Raw genomic sequence first — 15,059 nt, 5'->3', positions numbered from 1 at the left:
CTCTTTTCATGTTAATTTTATGATGCTCATTTATGATTATTTATGTTTAGATGTCTTTGTATTGATATTTTAATGTCTTTATGTTTCTGTAAAGCACTTTGAATTTCTTTGTGTTATTGTGTGTGTACAAACAAACTTGCCTCACCTAAAAGTACATCAGTAAAGTAGTGGGTCTCAACCATGGTCTCTATGAAGAAGTGAGCTAAGGAGGTCACCCACAGTGCTCGGCTCCAGTCAAATGAAGCTCATCGAGGCTAATTGTTATAGGGGCCAATTTGGTGCAGATTTCCTCATTTGGAATTATGAATGTGAGTGTCATAGCAACCAAAGAGCCAATCGGCTGTTGAAGGTAATACTCCTTCCTGCCCGCTGGTTTAGCAACACTGTCAATCAAACTTGCTAGTGGGAGCAACCTCAGGGAATGAAGGCGCCTGATTTGCCTTTTATTAATGTTCATATCTTGATTTACATACACAATAACAAAATCAAACTGCCAATATCATGTAAAGCAGGTTAGTTATATCCATTTATATTTACAGTCATTGGTATCAACTAGTGGTACAAAGGTTTATTTTAAGCACAGTTACTCTTTGTTTAATTCACTTTTTTCTGGTGAGTGATACATTGAAGTGAAAGTAATAGAAAAGGCCGTAGTAGTAGTAGTAGTAGTATTAGTAGTATTAGTAGTAGTATTAGTAGTAGTAGTAGTAGTGAAATATGGAGCGAAATATGGAGCTAGTGATCACAGTTTGTAGAAGTCTTTTAGCAGTTCTTCCTCTGGTAGCCTCAATGTCATGGTGTCCATACGGTATTTCCAGTTATTCTCCACAGTTAAATCCTATTTTCCACAAAGCATTCAAGGACACACGCAAGATGTCCAGGAGACTTACAGCTTCTACATTGTATCTGACTATTCTCACATGCCCATCAGCTGTACAAAACTGTGAAGTTCAAGATCATTCTATACTGTATTTTATTTAAAGGGCCTATATTTTCTGATCTATGTTATAAATGTAATCTTTGTTGTTTCCTTATCAAAAATAGCTGGAGTTGTGTTTTGTTCCGTTCTCCTTCCTACTTTTTGATGTCATGCGATAAAACAGAAAGTGCTCCACTGTGTTTTTAAACTCCATACACCTTCACTAGAATCATTTGGATAATTTCAGCCCTGGAATCTTCATGATATCACAAGGTGGAAAAGAGCATTTTAAGATTTGGAGACGTAACATACTAATAATAAAGTGTTACTCGAGCATGTGTGACTGATACAAAACACAACTCCAGGTCTGTTTTTGGAGGAGAGGACAAGATTCTAACATGGTTTAAAGCTCACAATTTTGCATAATATAGGACCTTTAATATGATCACTGGAAATCATTACTGAACTTTAGTATTTTGTGAATACTTGCATGTTTGTGTGGGTTGAATGGTTTTCCCTCATATAACTTCCCCACACCCCCCTTCTCAAAAGCACAGGTAAATCCCTTTTTGTAGCTCGCTGACCCAGACTTCGCTTTTATCTCTATAAAAAGCTCAAAAATTGTCTTGCTCTTTTCAGACAGTACATCCCAGTCCTTGGCTCTGTTATGTAATGCGCAGATTCTTCCCCCTCCTCTCCTCTCCTGAGTCCAATCGTGGGAGTTTTTGCGCTGCGTTCTGCGAGTGCATGATACAGGTCCACCTCAGGTTATGGTGGTCGCAGGAGATGTTTAGATGCCCATTACTCTACTGCTCACTCAAAGGTGACTGGGGTAATTAAAATTGATCCATCTTTGTCCTCCCAGGGGAGCGCTCTGCAGTGAGACAAGACCACTGTCTGGATCACTATTCAGATCACTTACAATGTGATTATGCTGCATCAGGCATGAACTTATTTTTTTCCATTATATTGTTAAAAATAAAAACATTCTATTGTGAGCGTTTTGTAAAGTGTTACATAAAACATAAAAAATGAAAAGTTTCTGCTGCTTTTATATTTTTCATCTGATCAGCAATAATAACATATTGAAATTTCAGCAACCAACAAAGTCATTACAAACAGCGTTTTTTCACAGTCTGGAGCATCCTCACTGAGCTCTACAGGGGAGACTGGAGAAAGGTAAAGATGTCTGTGTGCAGGTTTTAGCTTAGGGGCAAGGCTCAAGAATAAATCAAATAAAAACAATTGTGATGAACAAGAGACCCACCACTCTCTGTTTGTGTCAAAAGGTTGTAGAAAGATGTCAGCGCAGTTCACAATATTGCAGTTTAGAGCGACTTTATACACCCAGGACAAGCCCCCAGTCTCTATAACCTTAAAACAGGAGGAAAACAATAAATGAGCAGTAAAAGCAACCAGACAGTGGACAGAACAAAAAACTGAAAAATAAACTATATATTGCTATGTTGACATTTATACTGCAAGATTACTGATTTTCAGACAGTTGAAGGGATATTTTTCATTATAGTTATTGCCGTAATTTGGTTTATTTATCTACTTTATCTAATTTTTGGTACTAGTCTATCTCACCCTCACGACTTAATTCAATGAATACGGTTCATTTACAATTTGGAAAATGGAAAGTAGGCAAAACCAACACTGTCCTTGAGTGACCAAGCCACCATATGCATGATTCACTAAGCCTGTTTCAGTACTTTAATGCTGTAGTTTGACATATCTTGCCAGTAGCTATTCATTTAAAAGCACAAACGCTGATTGACGTTTTTATCTAAGTATAAATATCCTGTTTTTGGAGAGCATTTCCTGTTTAATGGTGCTGTGCAATATTTATTTAATCTTATGTGTGATGCCAAGGACAAGTAAGCAGTGGATCTTGGACTGGAGCAGTGTTGGCTCTGGCTGAGAAGAAGCAGGCTCTCCATATACACTACATGCAGACACAAAAAACTTGATTCATGGGGATGCTACATAGACTTACATTCAATTCCTGGAGGCTGCCTTCACCATAATTACCCTCACCTTCTTAACCTAAATGAACTCATATTTTAAAGGGGTCCTGAGTATCCTTTCTAGTGGGGTCTGCCAGAGACTGTATAAAGACGTGGACTAAGTCATTGTGACGTCGCCTGTAGCATTTGGCTCCAGTCAAATGAAGCTCAGCAAGACAAACCGTTAGAAGAATTTGGAGCTGAGTCCCACACTTGGATCATAGCAACCAAAGTGCCAATCCAGAGGCAGGCTGTTGAAGGTGACACCCCTAATGTAATGTTCATATCTAGGTTTATGAACACAATAGTAAAATAAAAACAAAAGGATTATGTAAGACCAAAATGATGAGTCTGACAGCTGCAGTTACTGAGAGAGGGGCCACAGATTTTCAATAGAAAGTGAACTGGAGCTGGAAGTGCACCCATACTCACTTCCTATTTGGAAGTAGCTATGTCCATTTATACGCACAGTCTATGTGGTCTTCCAACTACTTGTTTCCATGGAGATGTTATGGCATTGCCTGGAATATTACACAATATGACAATAAACTTGTGTTTATTCAATCACACGTGTTTTTGTTATTGCTCACATAGCTTTAAAACTGTTCATTTTTAATGTCGCCTCTCCACAAATCTGACCTGTAATATGGCCTGATGGTGTCACCTGCTTGTCTCCATGGAGATATAAATTTAATGTCATACTGTGGAACATTTCAGACAAAGGAATAAGACCCCTACAGAGAACTGCAGATGGATCATCTAACAGGAAGCTACTTTGAATACCTCTAACTTTTACCCATGCTGATGATCTAATATTTAAGGATTGACCTGATTGTTGATTCGCACAAAACAAAACGTCCCAGTGAAGTGACAGTAGAGGTTTCATTCCCACAATGTGATGAAAACACACCCAATATGTCTATTCAAAATGCACACACTGGAGGTCCGCTGTGTCTGATGTTACTAACCTTATCACAAATGCTACAAGGACAGGGGCTGCTGCATTATGTAACGATGTTTAGTGAAAGTGAAAAGGTTCTAGAGGGGTGCATGGTCGGTTTAACATGTATTTTTGGAAAGACCACCCTGACTTTTGTTTGCGGCTGAATTGGAAAGGTCATCTATAGTTGGAAAAGTTGTCCAGTGTAAAACAAATATGGCAACATGATTTGAGGCATTCAGGAAACAGGATGTGGAATATGGTGGAAGATGTGAATTTCTTCTTCTCATGAACATAGTTGCTGATTTGTATAAAACTTTGAGTTAGGCTCCAGTCACTTTTAACCCTATACAAGCTGGTGAATAGCAGGAACAAATATAAAACTTTGTCCGATTGTGATGAGACTTTGGCTTTAGAGGATACTGTCATTACCATCAGCCGATGCAGCACTGCCTTAAACTCCTACATAATTCATAAAAGGCCATTCGTCCCTTTTAATTTCCACAATCAGGAGCAGCTTTGATTACGAGGAATGTGTCTCTGCTAAAGTGAACATTCCACTCTGCCTTTAAAAGCATTAAAAGCTTTTCTGTGTGGGGAGAAAGGGACTAGCTTTTGTAAAGACACATTTATGCAGTCAATGAGTCCATAAATTAGCATCAACAAATAGCTTTTATATAAAGTTTCACCATGACGCTTTTGGTTACATCTAATTTGAACAAGACAGAATAATCAGTCTATTTTAATTGGTTTCTCTTTGTTTTTATACAAGTCGCTTAACCACCCAAAAGCTATTAAAAAGCAGCTGTTTGTGTCTGATTAAAAGATGAGTAAAATTGTCACACAATACTATTTATTTTATAATCTTTACCACCTGTTACGATGGATCACTCCCATTGGTCGTAGCACTAGTGGTCATTTCCTCAGGCAGGCTGATGTTATAGAGTAAATATTTAAGTATTTGTAATAAAATTATGCTCAGTCTATGTGAATATAATTTTATACTTGCATTTTCTAATAATAATCAACCAATTAGTCCCTGACAAAACATGATCAGTGTTCTTGTCAGAGAAGTACAGAGAAACCCATTTATGCATTTGTTGAAGTTAAAACCACAGTAAAGATGTTTGCAGCAAGTATAGCGATTTTCGGTTTCTCAAGACAAGTATAATTCATTCAAGCCCTAATTACTAAAACAACACACTACAGAATGCCATGTGCCACAATTTTGTTGTTAAAATAGTCGTATATTTTTATAGCTGCTATGTTTAAGGCTGTATTTAAAACAATAAAAAAAAAAAAACTTCATGTAGATTATAGACCCCAGAAGAACCTCACAATGACTAATCCACCCACTTTGGAGCAGTTTGTTGCCAACATTTGTAGCGATCTGACTTCTTATTTATAGCACAGAAAGGCCCATCTCTGCTGGGCCCGGAATCTTTTATGTTGTACTTCTGATTTAAGTCCAACAGTATCAAAAATTCACACATTCACTCAAGACTTTGTTCCATATCAGTGCAGCTTAGTGAAAGCTGCAATAATCTGCTTCTTTCACTAAGCTGCCATTGTCATTACCAGGATTTAAGCAGAACTATATAAATATAAGCAAAGTAACCGGAACAAAACCAAATCTAGACCAGGACTGAACCAGGTTGTAACTTGCCTGTGGCGCTCAAGACTGCATCATAATGTCTGGTACTGTATCCTGTCTCCAATACGGATTAACCAATCAGAGACACACATGCTCTGTTTGGCAAGGTTATAATCAAAATTGACCAAGGTTAAACTAAAGTATAAACAAAGACTATACTATTTATGCAAGGGTCTAATGGTCTTGGGGGCTAGAACTAAACCACGACTAATCCAGGCCCATAGCGTGGTATATATCGGCTCTAAAAGAACAGGCCAAAACTAAAACATAATAATGCAAAAATTGTTTATCAGCACTTAAATTCATATAATGACGATAGAACCTCAGGGTATGTCCATGCACCACAGTTTAAAAAACACTGTCTTACATTTTCATCACATTCGTCCTTAAGCTGTACATCTCTCATTTGACCTCTGCAAATGGTTGGGATTTAATGTCTAATTTTATCTTTCAACTGATACAGACGGCATTTACATAGGAGCGAATTATCCAGGCACAGACTTATCAGCACACATTATGGCAAAGACACTCTCCATTTCTCTCTATCAAATGCCATTAGAGCTCATTTAGTAAGCCTACTCTTCTTCTACTGCAGCAGTGGTCTTCCGTTTTACCACACTATAGCAATAAACCACATGTAGGCTACTAAAGAACTGGATATATTAGCAGAGAGGAAATGTAATTGACCAAAACTATACCTCTATCTGAAATGAACGTTGCTAATTACATTGAGGGATTGTAGTTCATTGCTACTGTGCACGTGACTAAAAAGTAGAAAGAATCAGAGAGATATATTTGATAGAACAGGAATTATAACGGCTATAACCTTCCCTAAAGACCAAGCTCTGAATTGTTTTAATTAGAAGTGTGTTAAAGTGGTCTGCAATTCAGCCCATTTATCAGTGTTGTAGTACAACTTTTGTAAGAAGATTTATTAAAAAAAATATATATAACACAATTACATTTTAAACAAGGGAATACTTTACTGGAAAGTAAGAATAGTTATAGTAAGTAGTTGCAACTAAAGTAGAGGTCACAAAAGTACAAATAGAGATTCTAGTCATGGTATTATGCATCATAGCAGCACTGTCAGCAATAAAAGTATACACTTTTTAACTTTAATATAGTAGTGACAGTAAAAGGTGTAGTGGCAGGTGTGATCTTTATCATTCTAGCAGTGACTGCAACACTTTTCTTATGTAAAGAGTAACATCATTTAACATAATTTTTATCTCATTTCTAAGTTTCTAAGTCCTAACAATTCATTTGACAAACACAGGGTTATACTAGCACTTAAACTATTACAGATTATAAAGTATTGAAATGTATCAAGCTCAGGAATTTACTTTACAAACAGGTATTGACCTAAGAATGACCCCTTATCCCAACATGGACACCCACATAAACTGACAGAAGTGTGTAAGTGCCCAGAAGCCCATTTTAGGCAGAGCACCTCTGAACACTGTGCAGAGAAATACAGCCCAAACCTCCTTGTCAGACTGAGTGTGTGGGTGTTGACACAAATGCACTGAACATCCAAATGGTCTTAGTACTGTACAAGAATATACTGTTAAGTGTTTTGAAAGTTTTTAGGGAACTTTTAGACATCTTTGCTTCCTCGATTGAACATGTCACTTCTTGTCTCATATTGATTTATGTGTTTGCCCTCCTCCGACCTTAAATTCAGCCTGTCCACAGATTTGAAATGCAGGGGCTTCTCAGCCTTTTGTTACATGTCTCTGAACCTCTGAACAAGGGTCTAATATAGTGGTGTGATTTTTGACAAGCTGCTTTTTCTATCCTGGGATTTTAGAATAATTAAATAAATAAGACCATAGCCATAGTGATTAACAATTTAAGTCAAAATATTATCTTCTTTTGAATGGAGAAAAAGGTCTCTAAATGTTACATATACTAAGAGGAAACTAAAACCATGAATATAAAGATGTGGGTACTGAACAGAAAAGCAGTCGATGAGCAAAAAAACTGAAAAAAAAAAAAAAAAAAAAAGAATCAATGAGCAAAAACTGTCAGTATAAGATCAGATAAATATGTGTAAATGGTATAAGGCTGCATTCATTTGGTCCTCAGGTGCTCGAGTTTCCAAGATGAGAATTGGGGTTTTGTTTTTTATCAAGTGCAGCCTGCACATATCGGACAGAGGTGGTAATGCACCTTCAGACTAGACTAGAAAAACTAGAAAAACAACTAGAAGATTTCCCAAGTTCTTTTTGGGAGAGCGTTCATGTACATTTTCCTATTTGTTTGAGGACCACATGTACGTGTATAAGTCTCCAAAAAAAAAAAAAAAGTGCAGGCACAATCAGCGTAAAGTTATAATTTCACAAGAATAAATGAATAATTTTATGAGAACAAATTAGTAATTTTACAAGAATAAATGAATAATTTTACGAGAATAAAGTTGTACTCAAAAAGGCATAATATTAAGATTAAGATTTAAGAATTAAGATTTAGGGGCCATTCAATGTCAAAACACTGAGGAGACAAACGCACTTATTTCAGTTAAAAGCTTCAATAAAAAAACTATATATGATGGATATAGAACTTTATATTACATTAACAACTGTTGAACTGTTAAATACCCCGGGAAAAACCTCCATGTGCCTAAAACTGGAGCTGCCAAGTGCGCAGTCTGTGCACAGCACAATGAGCCCCAGGGAGCGCCAAGCTCTGCAGGTCTGGTCACTCCACGAGGAGAACATGAAGCCTACTTCGTTCAACAGTTTGTGATTGATCTAGATAAACTACGGTGGTAATCTGTCTAATATCTTAGAAACAGATGGGATGTGTAAAATGTTAGGATTTCAAAGTTTGACCTCCTTTATGGGCATTTATTTAAGCTTTTAACTCATCCAAGCGCCAGTCTCCTGCAGTCTGCATTCGCTTTGATTCGGCAGCGTCCCCTGAATCATTAAATGTCAGCTTTATGTTTGGTAAAATTATATCTTTTTTGACCATGACTTTAACCTGAAAATGCTACAACTTTATTCTTGTAAAATTAGGACTCTTTCTGGTTTTGAGTTATTCTCATTAAATTGTGACTTAATGTCAAAATGTTACAACTTTATTCTAATAGCACCTGCATAATTTCTTTTTTCAATGTGAAACTTGTACTCCGTCGTACACATGAACACAACATATGAAGATCCTGATGGCCTAGCTCTCTCTGAGTTTGGCCTGACATGGGAAGTTTGGATTTACGAGGCAACACATTCATAACTAATGAAAGACTAACTTCTAATTGTCCATGTGAGGTCTGTCCTTTTTGTATAAGAAATCATATCACTGCAATAATTGTTTCACTTGTCTGACTCTTTACTTCTTAGTTCTGTTCAGTGACAAAAAGTGTGGTCTCCCACACTAACAGCATTTGCATTTTGATTCAAAATTTATACCAGATACCCTTTCATCTGCTATAAATTTTGAATCAAAATGCAAGTACAATTTAATTAATTTGGTAAGGGAAAAAAACAGCACATTTGGGTAAAATTTGTTCAGGTAAAAATGTTGCCTTTTTTTGTAAACTACAAATTTGTCACAGAGCACTCCTGTGACTCTTATTCAATGTATTCAATGGCCAAAATGAATAAATATCGATATAGTATACATACAGAAGTTTATAATAGTTTACAAAGCAACTTAATGTACATCTGTGTCTATATGTAGATTTAGTATTTCTGACACTTCTGTATCCACTTTGCCATTGGATGCAGTTCTCTTCCCTGAGTATATAAAAGACATTTAGTGCTATTTCTGACCTAAAGTGTTCATTAAAACCGCAAACACAAAAAGCATTTTTGTCATGATGTCACTTTCATCTCAACTTTGAAAAACAACATCTCATCCGTCAGGGATGTGTTTTTGTGAGTGGCTCTCAGCAAAGTTTATTTTTCTTTTCACGCACACTATCCCAAACCATTTATCTTTCTGACTGCAGCTTCCTCAGCACAGACTGCAGAGCTATTATGTTTAACAACAAACGCTAGCTTTCTGCCTCAATTCAAGACAAACTTAAATTTTGCAAGTGAAATATGTATCAGACTTCAATGCCCTGAGCACAAAAAAGTATACTGAATACACTATAGATGCTTTGTTTACTGTACTGTATTTTTTTTTTGGCTCATACCACAGCATAAGACTCATATTAAAGGTGTACTGGGATTCAGCATCCCCCTGTGTGACTTTATTGCGTTGCCTGGAATATTCCACATTAAACTTATCTATCTCCATGGAGACAAGTCGTTGGCCTATTAAAGAGGCAACCCCATGACATGGACTCACACATTTCTGAGATCATTGTCCACTGAGGTCTGCCTATGCTGCCACAGAGGAGATGCAATAAATAGCTCTGGTTGGCGTCATATATATAATATAAATATAATATTTATATTTATATAAGAAGGTCAGCTAGCAAAGCACTTCTGTGAGACCAACTGTGTTACAAATTCTTTAACAGTCAGCAACATGTCGACATGGAGGTATCCTTGTTTCAACTATGCAAGAACTTTATTGCAGTATAGTAGTGGTAGCACTACTCTTGCCCATGTACATAGCTTGTTTATGTGAAAACTGTCATATCTATAGTAGCAATATTTTACAGTGAACTTGTATACTCATACATGTTATATTTTTTTCTTGTATACATAAGAAAAATATACAACATGCAAAAATAAAAAATCTTCAAAATACTCAGGCATCTTCATGTAATTTAATGTTTCAGCAAATGTATTTACTAAAACGGTATATATCTTTGCCTCAGGTTTTTCTGCACACTGTAGCGTTTAGCTAGATTACAACACACTTATTCCAGCTCCAGTTTGCTTTTAAGATTTTCTCACATTAAATCAACAAAGACAACTGAAAGCTTGGCCTTATTTATGTGTGGGATTATGAACATGCTTTCCAATTCGGTTAGTCTGACGCTCTGCCTTGTGCACACACTGAGATTGTTTTGGAATAATTCAAATTGGATGCCAAAGTATTCTCATAGTAATTGATGTTGCAAGATATTCTGCTGGTTACAGGCAAGCTGAGGAAAGGCAATGCAAAGTAGTGCCACAACAGTTGCAATAAGCCTTTTATTTAAATTCTATTCTTTGTCAGGTTTGACTTTTAGACGGAGAGGTGATTGTTAGTTAGTCTTTTGTATCTTAGGGCTTTTACATAAGGTGTTCCCATTTAACCACATAAAATAGAAATAGTGTATTATTCGGGGTGGGTTGACTTTTCTTTGACCTTTTCATTTTGATGTAAAATGAGTCGCTATAGTAACCACTCTCCCTATCTGCAGGTGGAACCAGGTGCTATACTTCACACAGAGTCTGTCCACATTGATTAAGGTCTAAGTGGGATTCTAATCACTTCTGAAAGCATGGACCAGTCTATGGCTGTATTCTATACACATCAGTCTAGAGGTCAGGAACTTCGACTGGACATAAGTAAAGTCACACAGTGGAAGATTCTTCTCCTTATGTGGTTATATATATATATATATATATATATATATATATATATATATATATATATATATATATATATATATATATATATATATATATATATATATATATAAATAATCATTTTGCTCTTAAAATGTTTGTATTAACCTGCTCTACATTTTTATTTTGATATTGTGTCCATAAATCAATGTATGAACATTAATAACAGACAAAGAGGGCACGTTTTTTCCCTGATGTTGCTCCCACTTGCATTCACAATGTGCCCGCTCTGTGTTAAACCAGCGATGCAGGCTGGAAGGGGCATTACATTCAACAGCCTGGCTCCTGATTTGGTCTTTGGTTGCTATGATACTCTATGTCAGAATTCCAAATATGGAACTCCGCTCCAAATTTCCCCCTATAACTGCTAAACGCTGTGGGTCACACTCACTTAGTCCACTTCTTTATACAGTCTATGAGCTCCACTTACAACAAGAATTAATGCTTTTTAAGATATTTTTGAGAAAAAATGAATAAATAAACAACTGCAAATTAATAACAGCAAGATAGATGAGTTTAATTCCATCCAGTGGAACATTCCAGGCAAAGCTATAACATCTCAGTAGAGATAAAGATGTGGGTAGTCCCCCACCAGAAAAGTTACATGATCAACCTTAAAATGACCATAATACAAAGGCATAAAATCATCTATCTCATGTATCTGTTACAGATGCAACTACATCAGCTTATTTACTTGCACATTACATCACATCTAATAATTAGATCCACATCCCATATTTGTTTGTTATTAGAACACATTTTTTTCTCATGCATCAGACATTTCAATCCAGCTCAAATCCCAGTACAATGATGCACTGAGATGAAGGGTCATAGGTACATAAATCCCTTATCTAAAATACAGACAGCCTGATGTGGAGCCAATTAAAACCACTATCTACCCATCTCCCCTAACCATACCTTTATCCCTCTGCTTAATTTGATTTGAGGCAGAGATATATTTATGCTACATGCACTAACAGACTGGCTGATTAACCATGAGCCAGCTCTGGTCATGCCTGCACTAATGCCTCCACAAGCTCCAGGTAATTACCCCCATCAACCTCTGCACACAGAGCTATTCATAAGAAATACAAGGCCCTCGAAGCCAATAGAGGTGAGCTAAACCCGTTTAGACATGTCTGTAGCTGTGCTGTGCATTAGGAGAAGATGTATCTATATTGTTATCGCAAATGGAGGGATTTGATTAAGTTGGTCAGCTCTATGAAGGTACAACAGTACTGATTTATTTGTTTTGTTGTTCAAAGTCATTTCATTGACACCATTTGATTCCACTTTATATCTTGAAATCATCTTTCAACCCCAAGCAAAACTCTTTGTTGACTCCCCCTCTCCACTATGGGAACCCCTTGTCTAACCTGTAAAACATAGCATTAACATGTTTTACTCAGTGACAGGCGCCAAAATGAAAATTCATTTGTTTAATTAGCTTAATCTCTCAGCAGTTATGATATGTAATCGCCCAATCTGTATTTAAGCCTTCCATTTATCAAAGGCTTTGTCACAGCTCAAACTGTCCTGTGATTCTGCCCCTTTGACTGTTCGTGGTGTACGCTAGCATACAATAAATCACAAGCTCAGCCCACTGTATATATATGATAATATTGTACGAGGCATCCATTATGACAGATAACAAGCATGCGTTGACCACCTGCATCAAACCAACGACCCGCAAGAATTCAGATGAACATGAAACAGAACCCAGCTACTGGTGAGGGGCTTATGCATAGGCAAATCAAAGATGCTTTGAAATGTATGTTTGTAAGGATTATATATGGAGACAGAACAAGGGAAGCAGATACGGTATAGAGATTACATAAATCACGCTAATAGTTATATAATGTAAAAGCAGCCTGTGCAACGTTTTGCCTTTGCAGAAAGTCACAAGTCTAGATGTCTTTGGAAGATAGAACAAAGAAAACAAATCTCTTAGTGTCAAAACACATGTAACAAATGGTCAGTAGTGAAAGAGTCATATGTGAAATCAACTTTTATGAGCTTTTAAACATGTTACAACGTTATATCTTTATGATTACCTTACTCAGGGTTATGTGTCACATGTTAGAGTAATCCTGTCCTGCCTTTGAGGCTTGAGTGTTCAAAACAATTCTGTTTTCACCTGCCCCCTATCTCCGCCCACTTTTCTAGATTCAGATTAAGACTAGACCAGTGGTTCTTAACCTTGTTGGAGGTACTGAACCCCACCGGTTCCATATGCACATTCACCGAACCCTTCTTTATTGAAAAATAAAATATAATTTTTTTCAAATTCAAAACATATGTATGTTTTACTGGTGCACAAAATAAACCGTGTATTAACATCACTGTGTTCAAAGAATAAAACCAATACAATGCATAAACTCACAACAAATTACATACATACCTTTTAACAAAGACATGACCTTTTTTAATACTACCACACTGAAATTATTTTAATTTTGTATTGTATTATGTATTCCAATAATGAACTTACTGTATTTATGCTTTTTATTATTTTTAACATTTTAACACACACCCATCATCTAATTTCCATTAGGCTACAATAATGAATATTTACTGAAAATCAGTGTGACTTCTGTTGTTGCCTTTGAGAGACCAGGTCAGAAATGCATGGCTTCACCTTGGCCACTCTCATGTCATTTTCACAGCAAAGTCTGTTCCTGTTTTTTATGTCGTTGTATGTTTTTATGCCATTCGAAGTGACAGTATTCAATGACCAATACACACTGAGAGGAATCTGTATCTGCTCACCCAGCTGCTCTATTACTGCAGATTGGCATTAGCTAATGCTAATGATTACACATAATACACATTTGACCCACAATTAAGTCAATAGCAGAATAAACCACGCTTACCGATCAGGAACAGCATCCAGTCCATCAAATCATAAGGTCCTCTGCTCCTTAGTCCATCATGAGATCTTCACTCGGTTCCACGAACCGCTCCAGGTCCGAGATGCCTCTAGTTTAACTTGTACAAACATCCACAGTGTCCTCGGTCGCGTACTTCCTTTGTTTTGTCCGTTTCGTCATGTTTAAAACGCAAAACTGCTGCAAAACATTGCGTAAAACGCAATTACGCGCGCGTAATTTTACGCGCGGATCTTTGGCCGAGGGCGGGCCGTCGGAACATTAAGGGGTTAAACACTTAGAATCTTCAGCGAGTTTTCAGTCCACATCGGCCACATCGGCTAAAACTCTGGTAGCGGTTCATGAGGACGCCTGTCAATGACGTTGATAAACTGCGCAAATACGTATGTGAATCACATAATTGTCTGGAGCAGCTCGTCCCCGGTCACACTCACTGACTCACACTGAAAAATAGCGCAGAATGAATTGTTGTGTGTTTATTTTATTTTCAACTCCGGTTCGACTTTTTTGTGCGCAGCACAGATTTTCTGTGCGCGGAGACCGTGTCAGCAGTGCGCAATTGAGCACGCGCGCAGTTTAGAGGGAGCAGTGTTAGATAGGCACAGCAGAGGGTGCATTTGTCGAATTAGGACACAGTCAGAGTCTGGAGACGCTCGCAGTCCGCGAATCATATGAGTCTGGTGCGTGTCTTGACCTCCGCCGAACCCCTGGGACTGACTCACCGAACCCCTAGGGTTCGATCGAACCCAGGTTAAGAACCACTGGACTAGACATACATGTAAGGTTCAAAATGGTCACAATAAAAGTGTAAATGAAAATCTGCTCCTTGTTATGGTGAAATGCCACTATGAAAATAGTTCTTCTCAGTTCTGAACAGGAAGTAAATGGTCTTGTTTTGATTTTTAAGCTGTTTTAGATCAATGAAGTTTCAGTGACATAGCAGAGATCACCACTTATTTAGACATTTAATTATTTTTGCTGTAATGCTCACATACTGAGCTTACACTAAACTTAAAGTTGAGTCTGCAGGTGTTTTGTCCTCAGAGAACAGTACTGTGAAGTGCAAAAACAAAAAGCAATTTAAAAGTAATATAGAAGCTATAATGTACCAAGGAAAAAATCAAATCAAT

The sequence above is a fragment of the Periophthalmus magnuspinnatus genome, chromosome 14 (genome assembly GCF_009829125.3).
Source record: "Periophthalmus magnuspinnatus isolate fPerMag1 chromosome 14, fPerMag1.2.pri, whole genome shotgun sequence".
Taxonomy (NCBI): Eukaryota; Metazoa; Chordata; class Actinopteri; order Gobiiformes; family Gobiidae; genus Periophthalmus; species Periophthalmus magnuspinnatus.
Note: the sequence above shows the minus strand (reverse complement) of the source record.